Genomic DNA, 22,552 nt, shown 5'->3' with positions numbered 1-22,552 from the left:
ATGAAAGTCATACTTCTGTTTGAGAAAAAACTTGCATAGACAGAACAGTGAGCAAAAACCTTAAGAAGCAGAGTTTTGGAGCCAGACAACACAAAACCAGATTCCAATTGAGGATTTACCACATATGGACCTAGTGGCTTATCTATAAATTTGGGACTATAAAACCTATCCAGAGGGTTACTGCAAAGAATGACATAGAGATATTTCTGATATAGTTGGTTCTCAAATATCTACCTCAAGCCACACTCTACTCATTCACACAGAAACATACACTATAGCTGTTTCATATTAGATTCATACTAGATCATTCATATTAGATCACTACTGTTTGAAAAGTCAGGAAGTCAAAAATAGGAAAATTTTTAAAAGTATAGACTACCAAGATGATAATCATTTGACATTACACAAGATATAAACATGCTACAGCCTTTAATATATTTTAGGCAAATATATAGCCTTTCATTAACTATACTAGCAGCTCTCAGAAAACAGCTGAGAAGATAACAGTAAATTTCTCCTCAGTGCTTTCAAGACCAACTACTGTTGGCCATTATCTAGCTTCAATATTGGTGGTAATGTGTCAGTTCTTTCCAAGCTGGAATACTATAAAGATGGAACCAAGAGTTACTTGTGAGTCACATTCCAAATTTCAGAACTCATGAATAAGAGAGAGTTAGAAAAAACACAGCACGCAACTACTTCACATCTATAATAACTAATAGATGAGTTCAGACTTTGGAGAAATCTATGGCAACAAAGCTTGATCGTTCCTTTTCCATATTGTTCATTAAGATGTTCCCATGAGCGGCACTAGAATTTCAGGGGTTCATCTTGAAAACCCACACACTGCCTTGAAATAATGGCTTCTTTCTGTTACCCCAGATAAAAGTGGCTACACCTACAAGAATATATAGACTGTTTTATTCAGTTATATAATTAAATATTAGTTATTGCTCTTATTACTTCAAATCAACTTAACATTCTCTTAATTAAAAGTTAACCTTTTAATGCTTAATTTTCATATTTTAATGGAGGAGTTGGGAGAGTATCACATTGCCTTTGACTTGCACATTACTAGTTTGCTTTGCATTTTCTAGGAACAGACAACTTAAAAGGAAGAATCCTCAATTGTTAGAGGTCAGTATATACACCAAATAGTTTGTCTAAATGCTTCTCATTTCTCTGTGGCCAATTTTTAAACAGGAATTTTAACTTTTTTTTTAAAGTTCTTATGGAACAATGGCTGGACCCCACTCACTGAAGCTGGACAGAGGCACAGCATGTATAAAGGGGTTCTCAGTCTCCCCTCTTCTGTCAGTTGAACTAGATCTGTAGATGAAACCACTGTCGCAGACCGCCCTTCTTCCCAGGTACTAAATTACTCCATTTACTGGAGGATGTTAGTACTTGGGGAGAAGTGTTAGAACTTCAATGGGTATTACTTAGTGTTCAACGGGTCTAATTAGCTTCGTCAACTTGATAAGGGAACACATAAGACCAAGATGGTACAGCTCATGTAAGTGTGTTAGCTCAGTTGTCAATTAGCTGTCCCATTAATGCAATCAGTCCTGGGTTGTATAGAAGAGGGGGTATGGATGGTGCATGACTGCATGCAGCCCAAAGCTATTTTTAGGAAGACAATTCCATTTCTCTAGTAATGATTTTGTCATAGATACAGTCTGAGAGTCTTTCTGTCAGAAACTAACAAATCAGAAAGCACTGTAGAGCACTTAAGGCCCAGAGAGGTGATGTGGTTTATCCAGCTCAGAAAGTATATATATATGGAAGTTGTGTGTAAAACAAAAATCAAAAAGATTTAAAAATGGGGTACAAGTGAATCTGATGAGTTAGATACAAACAGAAGGTCTCAAATACATGTTCATACTACAATAGTTAAGTTTCACTCCATCTGAATAGAAATATGTACCCCAGAAAAAGTACAGATTCAGTATTACAGGGACTTAACTTCTTATGGCTGCAAATACCTCCTGTCAGCAACCCTTTCTTAAATTGAAAATGTGGTTTGATATTGATAGGTAAGGGGATTCAAAGACCAGAAGAACTGTCTTCCAAGGACCATGACATATGTTCAAAACAATGATTGACCCTTCCAAATTCTTTAGGCATTATACCCAAAGTCCTTGTAAAAAAATAACTTCTCTGACCTTCACATGTAAATTTGGCATCTGTAACACCATTATTGCCACAGAGCTGCACTTTCTCTCATTTCTACATATAACAATCTGTTTCACTCCCTCATTCTGCCCATGTATGGAAGAGAACATATGTTTATGATTGACGAAATGAAAATTTACTAAATCTAAGGAGAATTCACATGTTTCTTGTTGTAGTCTACTTGATTAATGTCATTAGAAACCCAATTTTAAAACTTTTAATAAGCCTTTATAGAAGGTTAATGTTTTATGAAACACAATCCTGAGGTAAGGGTATGCCTGTCCTTGAAAAGGATCATAAGAAAGGAATTATAAAATTCAAAGAAAATAAGAGATTGAGTCAAAATCTCAATGGGTATGAAGTGGTGCATTAACTACAATTTAGCAAGGGAAGGAAAAAAAATAGAGAACTATTGAGTTTTTTCCACACATAAACCATTTTTATAAAACATTAAATTTCATTTCCTTTAAAAAATACTTCTCTATGTAAGTGACTAAAAACCAATCCCTGCACTTCCCATAACTGTACAACTAAAAGCAGACCTTGCTGAGCCCTTTACGGTTTTTACCCAAAACCTCAACAACTAAGGCACAATCTTAATAGTAGTGATGGCTGAGAAATTAATCTTGCTGCCCAAAGCCCAGTATTCCTAATGTTTCTGAGGTGAGCCTTTGAGTATCCAAGCCATGGTCACCAGTAACTATGTCACAATCACCAGTCACTATGCCAGAGTCACCAGTTCACAGTCACCAATCACCAAACTATGTCACTTATAACCAAGCGACCATCATCAGTGATTATATCATGATCACCAGTCACCAAGGCTCAGTCCCCTACAGCTAATCTATAGTCACCAATCACCAAGCACAGTCACCAGTTACCAGATCAGCCACCTGTCATCGATTCATAGACCAGTCACCAGGTCACATCCACCAGTAACCAAGCCACCCACTTGCTGCTAAGCCAGTCAGTAGCCACCAAGTCAGCCACCAGTCCATCCAAGTTTTCTCAGGTTGATTGACCTGACAAGATGCTGGCAAACTTTTTCTATAAAGAGCTAGACAATAAAACTTAATTTCCTAACATCCACAGCCTCCCTGCTAGACCACACTACTAAGGTCCCAACATGATTCACAAATAATTCCCTTAAGATCAAAGCAATGACTTATGTACTATGAAAGGAATCTACCATTCCTTTTACTGCAGTGGTCTTGTCATTAAGATACCAGGTTCCAAGGATAATGATCCTTGCAAAGGGTACATCAAGTTCTTGAGGCTAAAATAGCATCCTAGCTTTGGTGTGCATGGGACCAAAACTGAGATGTCCAATGGATGAAAAGCAGGATTATCCTCAAACCTGAAGATCACTCAACTCCACATCCTCCCTGTTCCCCCTGGAGCATACATGGTAACATGGTAAGCAGATTTGTCCTTCCTGCAAGCTTTATTTGACCTCACACACACAAAAAAATTGTTTAAAATTTTTGGAAATTTTTTGAGTATAGTTGACATGCAATGTTACATTAGTTTCAAGTATATAACATAGTAATTCACATCTCTATACATTATGATACGATTATCACAAGTTTAGCTACCTTCTGTCACTATACAACACTATTACAACATCATGGACTATATTCCCTATGCTGTACCTTTATTTCTATGACTTATTCATTCCATAAATGGAAGCCTATATCTCCCACTCCCCTTCACTCATTTTGCCCATTCTCTCACTATCCTTCCCTCACAACCATCAGTTTGTTCTCTGTATTTATCAGATTGATTCTTTTTTGTTGTTGTTTATTCCTTTGCTTTGTTTTTTAGATTCCACATACAAGTGAAATCACATGGTTCTTGTCTTTCTCAGTCTGACTTATTTCATTTAGTATAATATCCTCTAGGTCCATCCATGTTGTTGCAAGTGGCAAGATTTCATCCTTTTTTATGACTGCATAATATTCTCTCTCTCTCTCTCTCTCTCTCTGTGTGTGTGTGTGTGTGTGTGTGTGTGTGTGTACCACATCTTCCTTATCCATTTATCTACTGATGAACTCTTAAGTTGCTTCCATTACTTGGCTATTGTAAATAATGTTGCAATAAACATAGGGGTGCATATATACCTTTGAATTAAAGTTTTCATATTCCTTTTTTTCTTTTTTAAAGAGAGAGAGTGTGTGGGAGGGAAGCAGCAGGAGAAGGAGATAGAGAATCTTAAGCAGGCTCCAGGCAGGATCTCATGACCCCGAGATCACGACCTGAGCCTAAATCAAGAGTCAGATGCTTAACCAACTGAGCCACCCAGGACCCCCAGTGTTTTCATATTCTTTGGGTAAATACCCAGAGGTGCAATTACTGGATCATAGGGTAGTTCTATTTTTAACTTTTTGAGGACTGTTTTCTACAATAACTGCACTTATTTACATCCCCACCAATAGTGCACATCTATTGCAAAAAGGGTTCCTTTTTTTTTCCACATCCTTGCCAAACTTTAGGGTTTTCTATGTACAGTATTCTGTCATTTGCAAACAGTGACAGTTAAACTTCTTCTTTACCAATATGGACGACTTTTATTTTATTTTATTTTATTTTATTTTTTGTCTGACTGCTGTGGTTAAGACTTCCAGTCTTATGTTGAATAAAAGTGGTAAGAGTAGATATCCTTGTCTCATTCCTGATCTTAGAGGAAAAGGTTTTTCACCATTGAGTATGATGTTAACAGGGTCATATATGTCCTTTATTATATTGTGGTATGCTCCCTCTAAGCCCACTTTGTTGAGTGTTTTTATCATGAATGGATGTTGAATTTTATCAAATGCTTTTTCTGTATCTATTGAGATGATACAATTTTTATCCTTTGTTCTGTTGATTTGGTGTATCTTGTAGATTGATTTGTGAATATTGAACCATTCTTGCATCCCCAGAAAAAATCTCACTTGATTGTGGTGAATGATCCTTTTAATATACTGTTGAATGTGGTCTGCTAATATTTTGTTGAGGATTTTTGCATCTGTATTCATTGGGAATTTTGGTCTGTAGGCTTTGTGTGTGTGTATGGTATCTTTCTCTGGTTTTGGTATGATAGTAATGCTGTCCTCATAGAATGTTTTAGGAAGCTTTCCTTCCTCTTCTGCATTTGGAGTTGTTTGAGGAGAATAGGCATTAGCTGTTCTTTAAATGTTTAGTAGAATTCACCTGTGAAGGCATCTGGTCTTGGACTTTTTTGGGGGGAGCGTTAGTTTTTTGATCAGCAATTCAATTTTGTTACTAGTAATTGGTCTGTATAGGTTTTCTGTATCTTCTTAATTCACTTTTAGAAGATTGTACATTTCTAGGAATTTATCCATTTCTTCTAAGTTGTCCAATTTGTTGGCATACAATTTTTCATAGTATTCTTGTATAATCCTAGTGTCAGTTTTTACTTCTGCTCTTTCATTTCTGATTTTATTTATTTCAGTCCTTTGTCTTTTTTCTTGATAGTCTGGCTAAGGGTCTATCAATTTTGTTTATCTCAAAGAACCAGCTCTTGGTTTCATTGATCTTTTCTATTGTTTTTTAGTCTCTTTGTCATTATTTCTGCTCGGATCTTTAATATTTCCTTCCTTCTACTCACTTTGTCTCTGTTATTTTTCTAGGTCCTTTAAGTATAAAGTTAGATTTTTTATTTGAGCTTTGTCCTGTTTCTTGAGGTAGGCTTGTACCACCATATATTTCCCTCTTGGAACTGTTTTCACTGTGTCTCAAAGCTTTTGGACCATTGTGTTTTCATTTTCATTTGTCTCCATGTGTTTTTTTATTTCTTCTCTAATTTCTTCATTGACCCATTGGTTGTTTACCAGCATGTTGTTTAGCCTCCATTTTTCCAGCTTTTCTCTTGTGATCAAATCTTGTTTCATACCACTGTGGTCACGAAAAAATGCATAATATGCTTTCAATCTCCTTAAACTTATTGAGACTTGTTTTATGGCCTAACGTGATCAATTTAGGAGATTGTTCCATGTGCACTTGAAAAGAATGTGTATTTTGTGGTTTTTGGATGGAATGTTCCGTATATATCTGTTATGTCCATTTGGTGTAATGTGTCATTAGACTGTTTCCTTATTGATATTCTGCCTGAGTGATCTACCCATTGATGTAAGTAGGGTGTTAAAGTTCTCTATTATTATTGTATTACCACCAATTTCTCCCTTTATGCCCATTAATATTTGCCTTATGTATTTAGGTGCTCCAATGTTGGGTGCATAGATATTTATAATTATTATATCCTCTTGTTGGATTGATCCCTGACACCACAATTTTTTTTAACATGATGTAATTCAGAATATTTAAAAATTGGAGAATTTCTCATAAAACTTCAGATGCATAGTTTTTCTTGAAACATAAGCCTAAATAGCAAGGAAAAAAAGCAATAACAAAACATACCAAAAAATGGCAGTGCCTAAGCAGTGGGCATCCATTTCAGTGGCATATGTCCTATCATATTTGTGGATGTCCACCCTGGACCCTTCTGCCTCACTATATTGCTTGCCTGCCCTCAGAAAGCATTTTACCTATAGGACTCAACCAAAGAGAATATAAACCCTAGCAAAAGAGTGAAATTGGGCTTAGAACATGTCACTTTTCCCTGGTATAAAGGTAGGTCACTGATTTAAGAGTGTCCCTTCCCCATTAGGAGAAACAGATCTACTTTTGCCAATTCTGACTCTTTCAGACTGGAATATACTGGGAAGTTCTGAACTCCCAAGAAACAAAGCTTCAGTCTTCAAAGTTTCTTGTTGACTCTCAAGGTAGGCATGCTCTTTACAGGAGCTCTTCCTACCTGCCTGCCTATTTATGACCTTTAATGTGAAGCTCATAGCTAACCCCATAGATAAGGCAACTGTGTCAGGCTTGTCCTCATGCTTGGGATGATCTCAACTTGCACCACAAGAAGACAAACCAAGATGCCCTGGTGCCCCAGTGCCCTTAAGTCAAAGGTGTGAAGTATTAGGAGCTTATCAAATCTGAACTGTGAGGCAGAGAGAAAACTCAAACCCCTTAAGACTAACAACATGGAAAAAGATATAGAGAGAATTCAGTGTAAAATTCAGAATAGAAGAGACAATGATGGAGAACTGTGTGTCTTAGTCATCAGTTTGGACTGCTATAATAACAAATTAGTATTGACTGAGCGGCTTAAACATTTATTTCTCACAGTTCTGTAGAGTGGGAAGACCAAGAACAAGATGCAGCAAATCTAGTGCCTGGTGAGAGCCTGTTTCTTGATTTGTAGATAGCCGTCTCCTGCTTCTATTTTCACATGGCAGAGGGCAGTAAGAGAGCTAGAAAGCTCTCTTATAAGGGCACTAATCTCATTCATGAGGGCTCTACCATCATGACCTAAATACCTCCCAAAGGCCTCACTACCTAATATCATCACATCAGAGGTTAGGATTTCAACATATGACTGGGGCGGGGTGGGGGGAAAGGAGACACAAATATTCAGTCCATAACAATGGGTGATGGAGCTGATCATTGTATCTGGTAATGACAAATGCCCTGATCACAGACAGACATTAAGGACAGAGGGCTACAGTAAATGAGATCATTATCTCCAGCTGACCCAGAATAGAGACATTGTTATCCCAGGACAGGGCCTAAGCACTGAGGAATCAGAGCAGGTAATACCTAAGGTGATGCCAAGTCAGGCTTCAGGGACAGCATGTTCATCTAAGCCACAAGGCTAAACATTTCTATCTGGCTCCCTATAAAACTCTTACGATTCATAGTGAATAAAAAAAAAAATGATATTTTGATTGCTTTCAATTCATCCATGGTATGGAGACCCAAAACATTGTTTAAGGCAATGGAAAAAAGAATCCTCTGCTTTTGAATAATTCAATTCTACTTTTATACTCCTCTTTTCACTGATAACCTGGTTTCTGATTTTAAATTTGCTATTTTATAAGTAAATTTTATTGAATTGTGTGATAGCTCTAATATATTTTAATAATTTTTAAAAAGCTAATCTACAAGAGAAAAATTACAAAACTCATTTGGTCACATTCCCAGGAATGAAACAGTCTTACCAAATAGAATTTAAGTATACTACCGCCACCCCACCATCCCCAGCTTTCCCCAATTCACAAGTTACATTTCTATCTATATTTGTTATAGTAGGTATGAGGTACACACTGTCATGTAATTTTGAGTATAATTAATTCTATCTTTTTATGAGTGAAATATGTAAAACATTTTATGTTATAACAGAAATTTGCCATACTTAGGATGAGTAAAATGTTAATTTATGTTAATCAATCAGTATGCCTGAATCCCTATTCCTCTCTCTCATCTTAGAAATAAAGATAACATAAAACTGCTTTTAAGTAGTTGTGGATTCTTTGCCTAATCTCCTCCTCCACCACTTTCCAATTAGATTACTCTCTCCTTCCCTTTTCACACACATACTCTTATCTCAAAATTTTAATTTTATTTAGCAATACGTTTAGTACATGCTAGGTATCAGCATGATAATAAAAACTAGGTATATAAAGAAAAATAAAACACTATATATTCCTTAAGAAATTCATAATCTAGTAAAAGAGATATTTAAGTTAAAACGTTTTGTGCATGCACTTATTTATTTTCTCAACAACTAATAAATGAATGTTTTAAACATCTCTCATTGTGCTAGAGATGGGGTAAAAACACCATGGGGAAACACCATAGTACTTATAATCCAGAGTAGGGGATTGATAGACAACAAATATGTAGAAATAATGTGTAATTAAAATTGCATAAAGTTTTCTGAAAGTAAATAAGATGCTCTAAAGACAATATAGTGAAAGACTCACTCAGAGATGGACATCAAAATAGGTCAAGAAGGGACAGAAAAAAATCAAAAGAAAATCAGGACAGCCAAGGGAAGAGGGACTTTCAATGAAGAGAAGTCAATTCTGGCAAACAGTATTTTACATAACTAAGGGGTGCTTTTTTCACCTGTCTCTCTGGACTGGAGGTTGGGGAGTGTCAAAGAAGACTTCTCAGAGGAGGTTACTTCTGAGTGGAATCTTAATGCATGTAGGAGTCTGCCAAGCTGCAAAGAGAAGATACATAAAAGCATGGAAGTATGAATTGAGCATGACACATTTAGGTAATGAAAGGTCTTTCCATAGAGCTGAGGCATAAGTTCTGTAGCGAAGAGAGGCAGTATCTAAAATAACAACAATGAATCAGAAGGCTTGAATGCCACGGAGAGGAATTTGAACTTTATTTGGTAGACAATCAAGTAATTTCATTTTACATGGAAAAATATATAAGCAGATTTGCACTTTTAAAAGGTCACTCTGGGGACGCCTGGATGGCTCAGTCTGTTAAGTGTCTACCTTCAGCTCAGGTCATGATCCCAGGGTTCTGGGATTGAGTCCTGCATCGGGCTCCTTGCTCAGCAGAGAGCCTGCTTCACCCTCTGCCTGCAGCTCCCCCTGCTCCTGCTCTCTCTCTCTCTTTCTCCCTCTCTCTCTGACAAATAAATAAATAAGTAATCTTAAAAAATAAAAAAATAAAAGGTCACTCTGATTATGAAGGAGTAATAAGAAGGGTGAGAATTTGGGCAGAGGAAAATAGGAGGACATTGTATTCATAACCTAGCAACAATATGTAGAATGCCAAAAGTCTGAGTATGATCCACTAGAGTAATTCATCTATAAATTTATGAAGTTCAAAGTTATGGTTGTGGCAGTTAAACCAGAAGGAAACAAAAGCACAAAAGACTCAATAATGGGATATGTCCAAGGAGTTGATGATAGATAATTCAGAAAAAAATTTAAAAGGTATAGAGCAAAGATGGCTATAGAATTTATGATAGGACTCCATTTAACTAGACCAGAAACTCCTTTTATTTAAAATGAATAAATCAAATGGAGATATCAAAGAAATATTTACATATTCAAAACTGAGGCTCAAGAAAGAAAATAAGCTTGGAGATTACTTTTTTTTTTTTTAAGATTTTATTTATTTACTTATTTGACAGAGAGAGACACAGTGAGAGAGGGAACACAAGCAGGGGGAGTGGGAGAGGGAGAAGAAGGCTTCCCGCCGAGCAGGGAGCCCAATGCGGGGCTCCATCCCAGGACCCTGGGATCATGACCTGAGCCGAAGGCAGACGCTTAACCGACTGAGCCACCCAGGTGCCCTGGAGATTACTATTTTTAGAACCATCCATTTAACAAGTTCAGTTGGAACCCTCAAATAGCATGAAAAAAAGCAATATATTAGCCTCCCTAGGTAATAACTAGAGTCAGAAATACAGAAAGTTAAATGCCAGTTTATGGCTACCACCTACATTTGGAAGCAAGGAAGACAAGACTACTAAGGAATTTATCAAAACAACATACAAGGAAGAAGGAGATCCAGAACACTAATGTGCCATGAAAAATATCTGGGTCATTTCAGAGTTGGTCTGTTGATTTTAGGTTTTCAGGAAACTCCAGATTCTGTTATATTCCCCTGGAGAGTATTGCTTTTTGGTTTGCTTTTTGCTTTTGTAGGTAGTTTACTTGGCTAAACTCAAACTGCAAACTCTGTCTCTTGGTTAGCATCTCCAATCTTAGTTCAAATCTTTTGTCCTTAGCTAACCTTTTTGGAATATGTCCATTGCATGAATATTTCAGGTGTCATCCAGAGATATGGACAAATTCACACATAGAACATGAAGCTCCTCCTCTCTGATTCTCCACTTTCTGAGATTCCTTTGTCATTTTTCAGCAGCAGTGACTGCCTTAAATTCTGTCTTCTAATTCTTCAGTTCAATCCCCTCAAATATCTCCAAACTTAGATGATTTCTAGATTCCTCCTCACTTTTATACTGATATTCTGAAGACAGGTTAGTAAAAATGACCTAATTTAAACACCATTCTTAAGAAAATTTCTGATTAATATAAAACATAATGGGGCTATTATCTCCCTTATCCACAAGACTATTTTAATTCATGCTACTCAAGATTGTATTCACATTTAAGTACCCATTGGTTCCTTTTAAGCTTCAGATCAATTAAAATCACAATATTTTTCTTTGGTTTTTGTTCTTCATAAAGCAGTTCCTAAATTAAGACTTGTCAGTTAGAAGAACATCAACATAAGTTTCCTCTACTTTGTATATATGCAATTTACTTATGACCTAGAACAATCTTCACATGAACTTCAATGTTTTTGTTATAGATTTATTTATTCATTTATATTTATTCTTTCAGCAAATATATATTGAAATCTCAGGCACTTGAGAACACAGTGGTGAATATCACTGACAAAATTATTCTTCTTATGGAAGTTATATCCTAATGTGGGGGGCTAAATTATACATAGGTAAACAAGTGATAATATGGATAATGCATCTACAAAAAATAGCAATTCAAAGGGATACATGCACCCAGATGTGTAGCATTATCTACAATAGACAAATTATGGAAACAGCTCAAGTGTCCATTGACTGAAGAATGGATCAAGAAGATGTGGTGTGTGTACATACATATACACATAAACATATATATGTGTGTACACACACACACACACACACACACACACATATATATACTGGAATATTACTCAGCAATAAAAAAGAATGAGATCTTGCCATTTGCAACAACATGGATGGAGTAGAGAGTATAAATGCTAAGTGAAATAAATCAGTCAGAGAAAGACAAATACCATATGATTTCACTCATACGTGGAATTTAAGAAACAAAAGATATGAGCAAAGGGAAAAAAGAGAGGCAAACCAAGGAACAGACTCTTAACTACAGAGAACAAACTTATGGTTACGAGAGAGAGGTGGGTAGGGGGATAGGTTAAATTAGGTGATGGGGATTAAGAAGTACACTTGTTGTGATGAGCAGAAGTGCTGAATCACGATATTGCACACCTGAAACTAATATTACATTGTATGTTAACTAAGTGGAATTTAAATAAAAACTTCAAAAAAAAAAAAACATTATAACTATGTAAGGTGATAGATGTTAATTAAACTTATTGTGGTAATAATTTTGCTATAATTATTACGTTGTACACCTAAAAAAATAAATAATTTAGTTAAAATTAAATTTAAAAAATTAAATTTAAATTTAAATTTAAAAAAATAAACAATTATATGGCAAGATAATACAGAGTGATTAAGAATGTGTCATTTGTATTTGTATTCTATTGACAAGGATCCTATTAAAACCAATTGAAATCTAAGTGTTGTGTTTATCATCATTTTTTTTCTGTCACTGAGCCATCTGCAAATAAGTCTCAATCTTTTTCTAATTACTTCTTAGAAATGTTGAAAAAGTTCAAAGATATAAAAAAGCCATGTGTCAATTTAGTAAATTCCTTCCCTCTGCCAGAATGCCCTATGAACCCCTACTCTTTGGGTATTTTAAATCATGAAGTAATCAACCCATTTAATTTTTGTATAATGGACCATGTTTCCTCATCTGGCCAGAATTACAACATCAGAGAATTTACTCAATAATATTGTCCACTTGTTGGAATATTTTCTCCATTTTTTAACCAAAGAAATTTCCACTGGTTTGAGTTTTATCTCATTTAACTTACCTCATTTATTTTTTCTGTCTCCTCTTAACCCAAGTGACAAAACACACACACACACATGCATACAAGTAAAAGTAGATAAAAAATTCCTAGGAGTGGGGACATGGCAAGTATTCATCCTCTTCTCATCCTCCAAGCTACCAAGTGCTAAAAACATCTCACACATAATAGGTAGGCAATAAATGTTAGTTGAATTATTAAATAAAATTATTAAGTATCAAAAAAATGTGCCAAAATCAAATGGCCAGAGAGGAAGGAATTAATTTTTAAAAATCAGGTAAATGAAAGGATTTTAGCAAACTATTACATCCTATACAGTTGGAGTATTTTCTACATGAATAATGGACACAAGATTATCATTCCTTACAAAGAGAATGTATAACATCAAATTCTTGGTGGGGAGACATCTATTACAGTTCTCAATGATACAATTTATTTCATGATGTATATCATAGTTCTTTGAATAGTATCTAATAAGTATATATCTTTACTTGCCTATTAAATGTTACCTATGGGAAAGAAAATCATTCTGTATAGACGAGAAAGATCCCCTCACCAAACCTTTATTCACTCATTCCCAGAGATGGAAGAGGTCAATTTAAAGAACAGACCTTCCTAAGATGCTTCTTGATGTCATACATCTCAAACCAATTTTATCACGTCTTCACAATAAATAATCGCTATCTTACATCATCCTCTAATCATTGGTTGTAGAGATACACAAGTTGAGAAAGAAAACATTTCCATTCTGATTTGAATTCATCTCTCTCCATTAAATGTCATTTGCCAATACAAGTGTAACATGCACACAGTTCACCCTAAAAGAGGACAAGTTCAGTAAGCATAATGAACAAATTTTACAACTACTTAGCTCATTTCCAAGAAATGCACCATAGGTCTGGTTTTGATACACTAATAGCACGTAAGACAACCATTCCCTAGAGAAAGAACATGGCACACTTCATTATAAACTTTAGTGAATTATAAAAGTAAAAATGTTTGGATTTACACATGTTAGATTGGTTACCTTTTTACCCTTTCTCTGTCAGACTAAATAATCTCTATTCTTATGTCTTTTACTACCATAGTATTTTAATCTTCTTAGTATGCCTCATGTCTAAATTTCTTAAATCTTTAGAATTATGGTGTCAAACTGGGCACAGAGCTTCAGTAACAGGTGTTTGCTAAGTGCTGGCTTTCCTGAGCGGATCATCATACTGTGCTTACATGCTGTTCTCAAGTCCACGAATCCCAAGTTTATACTCACTCTTAAATGAAAGTAATACAAGAATTTCTGCTTCTTCTAGTAGGAAGGAAAATCAATGAAAATATTTCACAATCTCTTTGCTTCCCTAACAGACTGAAACAAAATGTTTGCCTCAACAATATTCATAAGAAGCACTGTCATTTTAGAAAATGCCTGTGCAAACATAAGGACTCCTAGGCCAAACCCATATGCCTACAGCTTTGGACATTTGCACATTCATTTTAGGGTACTGTATTAAGGACTAATCTTATGTTTTTATCTTCATGGCTCAATCCTTATGATGGCTACAGGAGAGGAAGAAAACAACCCCCAGTGAATCATTCTGATATATTCTGAGAAGCATATGCTTTATTCACTAAAATAAAAATATTATTTTGGTATATATAAAATACTTGTGGGAAGCACTGAGAGTAAAACCAGTCATGTCTTAGCCAAAAAATAAGGTTGGAGGATAAGAATATAAAGATAAGACATGAATAAATAAAATCTATCTTTTTGCCTAGTATCTCTAAGCTGGGTCTAACAAAAAGGTAATGATCCAATTGAAAAAATAAATTATCGTTTTAATAAGTCATGGTCATTGACTTATGAGTGTTTAAATTTGACCCTCCATGACCCAGTGTAGGCAATCCTTTAACACAACCCCTTCCCCTGCTTCATAAGAATCTGACCTTTGGTTAGCTCTCTAGTTTTGTTTCCCTAGGGACCAGATATGTATCACCTCTGTTACCAGCCAATATTGATTAGAGAAGAAATGATCCCTGATTGGTAGACTTCATCTGGATTGGGAGGAACTACAAAGAAATTGTCATCCCTGATGATGAGGACAACCCATGAAGACACATGATTTGGACTGCCCTGAGTATACTAGCTCTCATGTCCGTACATGGCTCTCTAACTGCCACCAGAAGCAATGCCTATGGAGATAATACAAGATATTTTGGCTCTTGTGGAAAATGAAACCTCTAAGCAAGGAAGGCTCTGGAACTTAGCCAATGTGAATCTCATCTCCTTGCATGTGAGCTATCACCTGGGAGAAAATAACTCCTGGCTGGCTCCATGAATACTTCCTTTAGAAAAGAAAGGTCTAACTCTGCTCTGTTAGCAAGATGTAATTCTTTTCCTATACTATTTTTACTAGGTTGGTGCCAAATATGGTCTGTGGGGTGGTCCTATGAGTCTGAATGTTTATTTGAGCAATACTTAAAACACATATATGCAAGTATATAGTCACTGCACAATGAAATATGTCATAGACATAATGTGCTCAGGCATCCAACTTTAAATAAATATGCCATTTTAAAAGATCTAATATATCTCTTTTCTTACATATATTTATATAACCTGTCACCAGTAGCATACCAATAGTGAGTACATCGTCTTTAGAGAATTAAAATACAATAATAAAATCAGTCGGTTTGCTTTTTATGATCACCATGTGTCCGGAAACCTAAACAATTTCAATGATAAAATATTGCCCACAGACACAAATTGCTCCCACTTCAATACCTTTGGTACATGCCATGAAAGTGGCATTCAACTTTCAAGGGAATGTATGTAAATCTAATGGGAGTCAGAATCCAAGGCCCTTATGAATTGCCAAGTGATTAGCAACCGAAAGGATAATCACTAGGAGAGTCTTTTCCCTCTTATAATTGTACCCTTTTCTCCTTTCATCCCTTTGCATGAAGCAGTTTCCAAGGAGTCTAAAACAAATATCAAAGTTTAGTGACTAGCCCCATCACCATCACTACCAACCGCAGTACTTTATAGATGAAGTGAGCCAGAGAAGAGACCAGCCAGTGTGGCCTGGGCAGGTGTCCATGAAACAGTTTAGGAAAAAAGGATATAAACTACTCTGAGTCTTCAATATATGTTGGCCTATACTGGACATTTAATTTTAAAAAATCACAAGAAAATTGTACAAATGCTAAGTAATCCAAAATTCACTTTAGGTATGCATGGATAGCCAAGGTACAAAGGTAAAGTTCTGAGAACTTTGAGACCTGTATATTATCTGCCTGCCATTAAATGCCTAATCCATGAATTCCCTTCGATTCTAATGTAAACATAACAGGAAAATCAAAACAACATATATATTAGAGAAATGGGGTCCACTCAAAAACTCTCTAAAGTGGAAGGAAAAACATAGATGCTTACAATTTAAAACAAAACCTCTTTATGTTTACCCAGATCAGTTCGACCACTGTGCCAGCGAGGTATGGATCCCACTTTCCACTATCTTTAACTCCAGGGTGATATCTGTGAAATTCAGTGGGGTTTGGTCTAAAAGATCTCAGGATCCCTCCCAGTCTCTCAAAGTCTATGGCATTTTAACTCATTTGAATTGTTGGCCATAAATAGAACCTTGAAAAAAAAAGAACTCTTTAGTAAATTCATCCCTATTCTTAGGAAAACAAATCAGAAACCATGCCATAGTTTGGTCATTGTTTTTCTTTCTATCTTTAAAATGCCTTTTGCATTGTAACTGTGTCTTCTCTAAGCTCACTCTTCGTAATCATTGATTTTTTTTAAGAAGTCACTGAAATCTCTTATCCCGCAACTTAATTGTGCTTCTGTAAGCAATATAAGCAGATTAGAAATTCCCTTTCCCTCCATTTAACTTAATCAAAAGTTACTTCTTCAATAAAGATCCCCAGTGCTATGGTAAGCAGCTTTATGAACCAGAGAAGAGTTGAGAAGAATCCAAGCACTTCTTGGATACAATCAGCAAGGGGCATCGTCAGTAAGTGTCATGCTAATAGAGTTGCTTTAAATCTTGGATAAAATAAGGTAAAACCACATAATTTCAGATACTACAAATGATTCCCTACTGGAATGAAATTTTTTGTAGACAAGATCAGAGATCAATGACAACCAGCTACTTTAAATACAATTGTATTCCTTTCTCATTAACTGTTCCTATAAATGCCTTCTCAGCAATGAGATAAATTAGTTTCTAGGAAACACTAATTCCACATGTAAGTGTTTATTTAAAGCATAATTCCTTTTATTTATAATTTTTAAAACCTAGAAGAATTTTATATTCCTGAGAGGAAATATTACCTAATCTACTATGCTTAGAAGTAACCAGCTTAATTGGGGAAAAAAAAAAAACCAAAATTTTTTGAAACAAGATTATATATTAGTATACAGTCATCAAGAAAAAAATTCCATTTTAACATTCAAGAAAAATATATAATTATCACACATTAGCATCAGGACTGAATTATATATTATAGTTATCTGCATATGGTAAGACATTTGTATTAATGTAAGCTTGATGGGAAGGGGATGGAGGAATGGGAATTTTGTCTGAAAAATATTAAAAATCAATGAAGAAAGGGGCGCCTGGGTGGCTCAGTTGGTTAAGCGACTGCCTTCGGCTCAGGTCATGATCCTGGAGTCCCAGGATCGAGTCCCGCATCGGGCTCACTGCTCAGCAGGGAGTCTGCTTCTCCCTCTGGCCCTCCTCCCTCTAATGCTCTCTATCATTCTCTTTCTCTCTCAATAAATAAATAAAAATCTTTAAAAAAAATTTTAAAAAATCAATGAAGAAAATATAATTTGTATTTTAAAAAAAGAAACTTCAAGATGAAATAAATATGTAAAATAGAGAAACATAGCTCAAAGTATGAACTCTAAGCCCTGCCTTTACCTGAATGTTTGGTATCCAGCATATTCTAATAGGCTCCATAATTGGGAGTGATGAAGAATGCTTTGCATTATGAACAAGGTAGTTATTTTGAGTTTATTATCCATTTCTGCTGCCCTAATATGAATGTATCTAGTAAAGCAGAAAGGGTATAGGCTTTGGAGCAAGGTAGAAATGAGTTTAAGTCAAGTCTCTAGCATTTACTACGCATGAGAACATGGGCAATCTCTTAGCTTCTTTGAGTTTTTGTCTTCTCAGTTTTAGATGTAATCTCATCCAGAAAGTGTCAAGGCAAGATTAAGTATGATAGTATATGATAATATATCTACAAAGGGGCCAGTATTAAATCCTAGGGCAGCCACAACTGCATAGAAATCAACTAGAATAGAAATCTATTGTCTCAGAGTTCTGGAGGCCAAAAGTCCAAAATTAAGGTATTGGCAGGGCTGCACCTGTCATCCCTGTCCCCATCAGAGGCTCTTGGCCTTCCAGGTGCTTTCTGGTGGCTTTAGGTGTTCCTTGGCTTGTGGCTGCATCACTCCAATTTCTGCCTCCTTGAAAACATGGCCTTCTACTCTGTATCTTCTCTTCTTGTCTTTTCTGAGGACATTTGTGATTGGATTTAGGGCCCACCTGAATAACCCAGGATGATCTCATCTTGATTACATCTACAATGGCCTTATTTCAAAATAAGGTCTCATTCAGAAGTTCTGGAACATGGCCATATATTTTGGTGGGCCACCCTTTAACCTACTATGAGATCTAAAACATAAAAATGCTCCATAAATGTCCGATTTTTACCTAAAATACATATATATAATGCATAGACTTACAGAATGCTTAAGCAAGAAAGGGAGGGATGAACAGGACACTGGTATTAAAATTAGTCTTCATGTGATGAAGATCACCATTTTTCTAAGATTAAAATATTTATATAATTTGTCAAATTTTCTTACATCCACCCATCCAGCTCACTATTCTCCAGAATAGTACCAGAGAGGAGCCATGCCCTCCTATTTACCATTACATCTCAAAGCACTAACCCAATGCCTGACAGTTAGTGGGAGTTCAATAAATATTAATTAAATACATAAATAAATGAAAAGAAATCAATGCATAAGTCTCATAACTAGCTGGGGTAGAGCCAGATTTACAAACTGGTTATTTTGATCACCGTTACTATCACTGAGAGACTATTTTGTTGACGTTGGTTGGGTTTTTATTACAAAAAATTGAACCACACGTTAGCACTGTAAGAAAATACCCAGAGGAATTCATTCTATGGTTTTACTTAGAACTAGTATGTGGCTGATCAATGATTCAGGGAGCCTGACCACTGACAAAGCCTATGGTTTTGATTAAATGAATAAAGCAAAAGAATTCTTGCAAAATAGTGTTGGTGTTCAAAATATGTCATGAGCCATTAGATGCAGGATTATTGCAAAGAGGAGACTATGTGGTAGGATTTGGAGAGCATCCTACCAAAATGTATCTTTTGCCGTCCAGAAGTTTCATTGGAATTTAGTCCTTTAGATTAAGAAGACATTGCATCTCATCGCTTCTCGGCCTTTTGGCTAAGATCAAGTGTAGTAAGAAGACATTGCATCTTTTAAAAATTCTCCATTAAAGTGCAAATACTCCTTGGGAGTATTTTAAGTTGTTTATTAGGGTATACAAATACATGAACACATACTATGTGTAGCATTGTGCCAGATATTGTGAAGTCTATGGTGATAACAGGACATGGACTTGTACTCAGGAAGTCTGTGGTCCAGTGGAAGAGACAAGATCTGTACACCTAATTCTAATTCAAGGCATAAAGCATTACAATCTCAACCAAAATATCAATTGTTATAGGAACACAGGGTAGGAAGCTATTAATTCTGACTGGAAAAAAAAAAACAAGAAAGGGGTAGAATTCGAACTGGATTTCAAAAAATGGGTTGGGTATTGACAAGGAAAAATGGAAGAAAGGCCATTAAGAGGCTGAGCAAAGTAGGAAGAAGAGAATGTTGCAATTGCTGAGAAAAAAAAGGGGGAAAGGGAGAAATTGAACAGAGGAGAGGGGCAAGAAGGACAGTGCCCACAGTTTCCTAGGCACCCTCTCTCAAGTATTTACCACGCTTTCAGCATTGCCTATAACTTCAGAGAAATTCCAGAGGGTCAAATGAGCATAGTGATGCTGGATTTGGGGGTGGAGGTCCCTGAGGGATAGTCAGAGATAGAATGTTTGGAAGAGAGTGTTTTGGGAAGATCAAGTCAAAGCTGAATATTGTGGCTGGGAAGGGACTCCTCTAAACTCATTTCGATTGGTTCCTAGATTTCTAAATTGATCTTAGAAGCCACCCAGGGTATAGGGCCTGGCAGGTGCACTCTCTACTGAGTGGCTTCTCCTCGTCCAGACAGTTTAGAACATCACCTAGCCTTTTCTCTCTATTCTCATGGCTGTCTAGTCTCTTGAAAGATGCTCTTCCAAGCCATTCTCCAGATCCAGCAATGCCCCCACTCCACCACTTTTTCTTTCTTTCTCATTTCTTGTTCTTCTTCATGCTATTGCTCAACACCTTTCTTCTTTATTTTCCTTGACACTCTTGTTCTGAGCTGATTTATCTGCAGTCTGTCCTAGAGGTAGGAAGACAGCGCTATTAAAAGTCCTTAAAGGGGCGCCTGGGTGGCTCAGATGGTTAAGCATCTGCCTTTGGCTCAGGTCATGATCCCAGCGTCCTGAGATGGAGCCCCGCATCAAGCCCCGCATCGGGCTCCTGGCTCGGCAGGGAGCCTGCTTCTGCCTCTTCCCCTGCTCATGCTCTCTCTCTCTCTCTGTATCTCTCTGTCTCAAATGAATAAATAAAATCTAAAAAAAAAAAAAAAAAAGGCCAAGTTAGTCATGCCCAAATATTTACATGTGTAAAACGGTGTATTTAACTGACTTGGGGAGGAAAAAAATTATGTTTGCTTAACTGAGGAAATTGCTTCTTCAGTGCAATGCATTTCCATGGCCTAATAAAGGATTAACAGCACACCTACCGTGAAAGTACCTTTTAAAAGCTTCAACCTATGCCTGTAAACTCTAAATTGCTGTTTTCAAGTGTCTACTTCCTGCTGAGCTGCTTTTGTTCTTTTCATGAAGCTTCCCTGATCTATGATGACTGCTGCGAGCTTCTAATTTTCCTGAGCATACAGTCATTTCTAAAGATGACTTCATACATCTTATATAGGGCTTTTAAAACCATTTGTGAAGGAAAAGTGAGTATTTAACAGTAAAATGCATTTCTGAGGGTCTCAGATAATGGGAATGATCTCTTAATTAGACATTTCCTTTGCTATTAGGGATAAGATTTTTTTTAAGCCTGTCTTTTCTCATTGTTGCTGTTGAAGATCAAAGATAGAAGTCAGTGATTTCCTGAAGATTCAAGTTACCCCTGCTTAAATAGGAGATTATTTAGAGCTAGGCACATCTTGAGTCATGGTCATTGGGACATTTTTTGAGCAACATGAGGACATTGGTGTGACAATGAGTTTACTTTTTACTTTTTCAGTTCATAAAAACTCAAAATTATATGTGAAGAATGTCATTTTCCTACCCTAATGAAAACCTTATTTTTTCTTTTACTTTGGAAGAGTTTTAGGGAATCAGAAAAGCTCCTTCAGCTTCACTTTTAAAGTCTCTTTTCCCTAACAATTTTCTTTCATTAATAACATCAGAATACTTTTTACCCCTACTTTTGTTCAACAATAAAAGAATTAAGAATAGCTCTTTTTTTTGAAGTATAATTGACATACATGTTACATTAGTCTCAGGTATACAACATAGTAACTAACTCTATAAGTTATGTTATGCTTACCACAAGGGTAGCTACAATACCATTGACTATATTCTCTATGCTGTGCCTTTTATCTCTGTGACTTATTCCATAACTGAAAGCTTGAACTTCCCCCTCCCCCTTCACCCATTTTGCCCACCCCTCCACCCCCATCCCTCTGGCAACCATCAGTTTGTTCTCTGTATTTATGGAAGAACAGCTTTTATACTTTTATACACAAAGGTGTAGTAGTTACTAGAAGTGCCCCTGCCATTATAGTTTATAATTTATATTGTAATGTTCTTTGTTAAAGGAGGATGGAAAGGTTAAGCTTTTCCTGGGAAGGAGAGTGGAAACAACAATGCCTGCTTACACACAGTTTGTGAAAGATGATATAGAAAAGATGATTTTTCTTTTCTTTATATCTCAGTCAAAATTTGATTCTTAAAAATGAAATCCCAAAATGATTAGCAAATGGAAACTTCCTTTCCAGCTGTAAGACTTGAGTTAAGCTTACCTAAATTAATGCTCTTCTAAGGTAATTTAAAAAGAAGCAGCCACCTCACTGATCTTTTATGATCTGTATCACTGCACAAATCCAGTCACCTGCTCCACCGATGGATGAATGAACTTTGCCTGATCTATAGTCATGGCTAGAATCAGCCAAAGGTAATTAACAAATCTATACAGCACAGCCATTTTTGGCCCTGTGTGAGATAAAAATTGAGGCTTCTGAATTTTTATTTCTCTTAAATTAAAAAAGTAAAGATGAAAACACTGCAAGATAATAACAAAGGCAATGAAGCAGTCAGGTAACGGTCTGGGCCAAATTTGGGATAAACATTTATTCATCGCTACTCTCACAGAAAATGTGCCTGGTGCCTAAACTCCCTGAGCCATGTGGGTCTGGCCATGTGAACAAGCCTCTTCAGTCATAAGGTCAGTACTTAACCTGATTACACCTTTAGGCTAATTTCTTTTTAATGCGGTTATAGAACTGGCTTTTGGAAAAATGAGGCCATTTGTTGGCCACTGAGTACAGAAGACGTGCATTGGCAGAGTTAGAAGGAGACAACACACGGGTGT

General features: G+C 36.2%; 1 pseudogene; it reads left to right on the top strand.

Moving 5' to 3' along the window:
* Positions 1-19,217: 19,217 nt before the first annotated feature.
* On the top strand, positions 19,218-19,359 carry LOC118553278 (U2 spliceosomal RNA; annotated as a pseudogene).
* The last annotated feature ends 3,193 nt before the right edge of the window (positions 19,360-22,552 follow it).

The sequence above is a fragment of the Halichoerus grypus genome, chromosome 10 (assembly GCF_964656455.1).
Source record: "Halichoerus grypus chromosome 10, mHalGry1.hap1.1, whole genome shotgun sequence".
Taxonomy (NCBI): domain Eukaryota; kingdom Metazoa; phylum Chordata; class Mammalia; order Carnivora; family Phocidae; genus Halichoerus; species Halichoerus grypus.
The sequence above is the reverse complement of the archived record's forward strand: the minus strand, read 5'-3'. Positions and strand labels throughout refer to the sequence as shown.